This window comes from Stylophora pistillata, chromosome 5 (genome assembly GCF_964205215.1).
Source record: "Stylophora pistillata chromosome 5, jaStyPist1.2, whole genome shotgun sequence".
Lineage (NCBI taxonomy): Eukaryota > Metazoa > Cnidaria > Anthozoa > Scleractinia > Pocilloporidae > Stylophora > Stylophora pistillata.
In genome coordinates, this window is record NC_142523.1 from 16,242,483 (window position 1) to 16,248,636 (window position 6,154).

At 40.6% G+C, this 6,154-nt stretch overlaps 1 pseudogene across 1 annotated transcript; it reads left to right on the forward strand.

Annotated features, from left to right (window-relative positions):
- The first annotated feature begins 187 nt into the window (after positions 1-187).
- Positions 188-5,842, forward strand: LOC148730545 (uncharacterized; annotated as a pseudogene). The gene is made up of 2 exons (XR_016002002.1): positions 188-233; positions 4,574-5,842. The product of XR_016002002.1 is annotated as an uncharacterized LOC148730545 (transcript).
- The last annotated feature ends 312 nt before the right edge of the window (positions 5,843-6,154 follow it).

Genomic DNA, 6,154 nt, shown 5'->3' on the forward strand with positions numbered 1-6,154 from the left:
ATGAGCTGCAATCTCAGCTTGACAATATCAAAGCAACTAACAAAATTGGCCATGCGACTACTACAAAGCCATATTATCGCAACCATAGCGATGGCTGGAAGGGCAAATCTTCTCACTCAAATGGAAAGCCTTTTTAGGGAAGAGGGGCCGGTCTTACCGGCCACACAACCACAATTCCTACAAACCGAGAAGAAATCCAGCCAGCGAAATGCTCTGATATCCCAACAAACAAGGTAAATATGTTACAGTTCCTTGAGCACAAGGCGCACTGCTTTAAAGCAGGGGGGCTGGGAGAATATTATTATCAGAGGCAGGCCTTAACCTCAGACCCTGAGATATTGCAAATGATACTAGGCCAGCCAATCGAGTTTACCAGAACTCCATATCAAAGAGTAGTCCCCAAAGAGAAGAAAATCCTTGATTTAGACAAACAACATGTCATTGATACTGAAATAGCTGAACTCCTTGTTAAGGGTGTTATTACCCCAAGTAGCCATAAAAAAGGGGAATATATCTCTCCTATTTTCACTAGGGCCAAAAAGGATGGTTCTTTCAGAGTAATTTTAAATCTCAAGCGTTTAAACATTCATGTACAATACCACCATTTTAAAATGGCCTCACTTAATACTGTTTTACAAATAGTAAAACCTGGGTGCTTTATGGCATCCATAGATTTAAAGGATGCATATTATTCTGTGCCTATTGCCACTGCAGACCAAAAATACCTGAAGTTCCAGTGGCGTGGAAAACTGTATAAATATAAACACAAGATCCGTTGCTAAAGTGGACGCCTTTCCTGCCCTTGTTGCTGAGTTGTTGACAAATAACTGCGACCTGTGTTTTTTAACTGAAACTTGGCTAAAGCCTATACATCCTACTCACATTGTTTGCCCCAATGGATTTTGTATGATTCGTAAAGACAGATTAGATCGTCGTGGAGGTGGCGTCGCTGTCATTTGCAGAGGAGATTGGAAAATCGAACGACTCGATGGTCCTCTTTCCAGTGATTTTGAATGTTTATGGCTGAGGGTTTTGACTCCTAATTCTGTCTATTACGCATGTGTTGTTTACCATCCTGATGAGTCCTCATATGATCAAGAGGAACTGTTGGATTCTCTGACGACATCTTGTGAACATTTAATGACTGTGGATCCAAACTGCAGAATCATTATTGCCGGGGATGTTAACCAGCTAAAATACAAGGATTTACTAGTTCATGCTTCGCTGTCTCAAATGGTTAAAAAGCCGACCAGAGGAGAAAATATCTTGGATGTTATTATAACCAATACTCCTCATCTGTGGGAGAAGGTCAGGGTCTTTGAAAGTGCTATTAGGTCAGACCACAACATGGTTATTGCATATCCACGAACATCTGCTAAGGCCAAACGTAGCAGCATACAGTTTAGAGATGTTAGAGAACATAGGAAAATTCATATGGCCTATCTACTTGAAAGCCATGATTGGTAGGAGGTTTTTTCTGTTACTGACTGTGAATTGAAGTGTGATGGGTTAACCAATACCCTTTGGACCATGTTTAACGAGTGCTTCCCGTTGATTTCTGTCCGTATATCCTCAAGGGATCCTCCTTTCATTTCCCCATTGGTTAAACATCTTTTGAAATTTAGGAACAGGTTGCAAAAGAGATCTAAACCGCTCCCTGTTGGCCTTGAGGACAGAATCAACCATCTTATTAGGGAAAATCAACGACAAGCTGTCAAGCAGGATTCTAGTATGTCCGGTAGGGGTTCTCGTGCTTGGTGGTCCACTATCAATACTATTACTGGAAGAGACACTCAGCCCCAGTTGATCAGCTCAGTAATTCATCCAGACATCATTAATAAATATTTTTGTAGCATAAACTCTGATCCTGAATATATAGCCCCTGCACCAATTGATATTCCTGATGATGCGAGGATACCTACAATACCTCTTCACGTTGTCACACATTTTCTTTCTAAGCTTAAGAGGACTGCTTGTGGCCCGGATGAGCTCCCATACTGGCTTTTTAGAGAATTTGCCCATGATCTTGCCCCTGTTGTCACCGATGTGTTTAACAGCTCGCTGCAACAACATAAAGTACCATCCTCTTGGAAGATGGCAGACATCAAGCCTATACCTAAGGAGTCTCCATTGACTTGCTGCACCCAGCTTCGGCCAATTTCTATAACTGCTATTATCATGAGACTTTTTGAACGATTGGTCTATAGGTTTGAACTTTCCAGTATTTTCAATGATTATATTGATTTAGATCAGTTTGCCTACCGTGGTGGCCATAACTCTACTATGGCATTAATTAAATGTCAACACACATGGTTAAGGTGGCTTGATGGTAACGCCGATTTTGTCAGAATTTTCTCCTTTGACTTTAGTAAGGCCTTCGACTCTGTATCACACAATTTCCTCTGTAGTAAATTAAAGCAAGTTAACATTAATCCATATATTATTAATTGGCTTATTAGTTTTTTAAATCATAGAAAGCAGAGAGTTGTTGTCGATGGTCATAGTACAGAATATGTTTCTATAAATAGGGGTGTTCCTCAAGGTACAGTCCTGGGGCCGGTCTTATTTTATATTTTTATTAACGATATCAAAGCTGTTAATACTAATAAGAATCTTCTAGTTAAATTTGCTGATGATATAACTATTAGTTTACCAGTCGAGGCAAATGTAGGCTTAGATGAATCCGAAACGGAAATCCTATCCTTTATTGAATGGTCCGAGAAGAACTGCATGAAAGTCAACTTGACGAAAACATGGGAACTTCTTTTACGAGGACAGACTTCCAAGACGCCTCCTGAACCACTCGAGATCATAGAGAGGAAAGAAAAACTGAAACTATTGGGTGTTACCTTTGAGCAAGCGCCAGTTAATTGGGACACTCATATTGATTACCTACTTAGTAAGGCTAGCAGTAGGTTGTATATTTTGAGAATATGTAAATATTATGGCTACCCTATTGAGAATTTGGACTTATTTTTTCAAAGTTTGATTCTTTCAGTTTTTACATATGCTATTGAGGTCTGGGGGTGTGCTTTTTATAGTAAATATTTAAGTAGAATTGATAAGCTCTTTGCCAGGTGTTATAAACTGGGTTACTGCTTAAAGCAACACAGTATCTTGGATATCCGTTGTAATAGAGATAAGAAATTATGGCAAAGGATCTCTTCCACCAACACTGCGTTGAGCGATCTCTTACCTCCCCTGAGAACACGGCAGTTGAGAACTAGGTCGCATAATTATATTTTGCCTAAGGTCCAGACAAGCCGTTTTAAATCAGTTTTTATTAATAGATGTCTTTTCAATAGTAATTAATACCTTTTCTTTTTCCTTATTCATTTTATTCATGTTATTCATGTTAATTGTAGCACGTCTGTTTGCACAATAATTCTTAATAAAGACCTTTGTTATTATTATATGTTTGCTTACCAAATGGATTGGCATTTTGCCCCAGGAAGTTTACTAAATTATTAAAACCAGTATATTCACATTTGAGACAGCTGGGACACCTTTCAGCAAGTCATATCGATGACTCGTATCTCCAGGGTGATGACTATGATGACTGTGAAAGAAATGTTTGGGATACTGTCAGATTATTTAATTCTCTTGGGTTTACTGTCCACCCTGGAAAATCGTCCTTTGTTCCACAACATCGAATCACCTTCATGGGGTTTATCATTGACTCAATCACAATGAAAGTTTATCCAACCTCTGAGGAGACCGAAAAGATCATTCATACCTGTCAAGGGCTGTTGGAGTGTCCACACCCTACAGTAAGAGAGGTGGCATCAACCCTTGGGTTCCTCATATCAAATTTTCCAGCAGCAAGGCTAGGGCCTTTACATTTTAGGTCACTGGACATGGACAAAACTGAGGCCTCGGGCCTAAACAAGGGCAACTTTGATGCATTTATGCAACTGTCTGAGTTGTCTCGCAGTGATTTGCAGTGGTGGATAAACTCAGCAAGGTCATTATACAACCCTATAAGCCCTCCTCAGCCAGAGGCCACTTTATACACAGATGCAAGTAAAGAGGGCTGGGGAGGAGTACTCAATAATGCAAAGATTGGGGGACCTTGGACTCCAGAAGAGGCTTCTAATCACATAAATTATCTTGAAATGCTTGTAGTGCTATTTTCTCTTAAGGCATTTCATAAAGAGTTATCAGGAAAGCATGTACTTGTGCGAATTGATAATATGACTGCTGTGTCAGATTTTGGTAAAATGGGCACAAGCCATTCCAGAAAGCGAAATGATTTAACCCGTACGCTCTGGGAGTGGTGCCTTGACAATAACATGTGGTTAACCACAAGTCATATCCCAGGGAAAGAGAATACACTAGCTGATGCAGAGTCCAGGAAATCTAGGAAAGAAACTGAATGGACTCTCGACAGAAAAATTTTTCACGCAGCCGTTAAGAAACTTCATGTTGAGCCTCAGATTGACCTATTTGCATCTAGGCTAAATTACCAGCTAAGGCCATTTGTTGCCTACCAACCAGACCCTGAAGCAATGGCTATTAATGCCTTTTCAATTTCTTGGAAACCTTATGTTTTTTATGCCTTTCCTCCTTTTAGTATCATCCCAAAAGTGTTACAGAAAATTCAAGCAGAGGAGACCACAGGACTGTTAGTTGTGCCGTGCTGGCCAACTCAGCCATGGTGGCCATTGGTGATGAGACTGTTGGTTCAGGAACCCCTTGTGCTTCCCAAGAAGAAACACACCTTATTTCTACCTCAACAGCCAGACTTGGTGCATCCACTATATCAGAAGCTCACACTTCTGATATGCCACTTGTCAGGAAATCACTTGAAAGCAGAGGGCTTCCGGAATCAGCTACCTCACTCATCCTACAGTCTTGGAGAAAGGGCACCAAACAACAATATGAACCATTCATCACTAAATGGGAACAATACTGTTGTCAAAGGAAGATTAATCCCTTTTCAGCAACTATAGAACATGGGATTAATTTCTTGGCAGAACTTTACCACACAGGGATTGGATACAGTGCCCTCAACACTGCACGGTGTGCTTTGTCTACTGTTTGTTTTACATCAGAGCATTACACTTTTGGACAGCATCCCCTAGTCTGTCGTTTCCTCAAAGGAATTTTTGAGTGCAGACCCTCTCTCCCAAGGTACCAAGAAACTTGAGATGTCACGGTGGTATTAGACTATCTGGCTAAACTTGGGCCACCTGTGAAACTTAGTTTTAAGAACTTGACTTTGAAAGTGGTTATGTTGATGGCGTTGCTTTCGGGACAGCGTCGCCAGACTCTGCACACATTATCAATTGATTATATACAAATAAGTTCTGAAAAGGCTGTGTTTTCCATTAACTCATTGTTAAAAACTTCCAGACCAGGTAAACATTTAGCTTGTATTGAGTTTCAGGCCTGTGTACCAAATGTAAGTCTTTGTATTGTAAAGCATCTTCAGCAATATCTGAAGCACACAGATACTCTTCGAGGTAATGTAAATCAGCTTCTTATTAGTTACTCTAAGCCTTATGAAGCTGCTTCCCCTGATACAATAAGCAGATGATTAAGGCTACACTGGTTGATGCTGGAATTGACACTTCGAAGTACAGTGCACACAGCACTTGATTAGCATCTACATCTGCAGCAAAAGCAAACAGCATATCTATCGCCACAATTATGAAAAGTGCGGGGTGGTCCCAGGAGTCCACATTTACTAAGTTTTACAAAAAACCAGTGGAACCTCGAGAGAATTTCGGAACTGAGCTCCTTAAAGCTGTATGTAGGGACACCTAAGATAGTGTCTTATATTTGTATGTTTTGATGGCTAAGAGAGAATGTTATTAAAGCAGGTTCATATTGCTATAAATCATTATGTTTGAGTTCGCACTCACACTGCTTTAAAATCTCACGTGACTCCGTAGCGACCAATGACCAATGACGAAACAGAATACCTAAATTAAATGAGGCTTACCTGTAAGGTGAAGTTTGATTGGGATTCTGTGAGTCATTGGTCGGGAGCGAAGGAGTCATGTGCCCACCCATGTGTTATAAACCCGCCCATGACTAGGTGTAAGTGCTCACATCTGTTAAAGACTGATCTTCCCAGGCTCGTGCGCCTTCTCACATGACTCCTTCGCTCCCGACCAATGACTCACAGAATCCCAATCAAACTTCACCT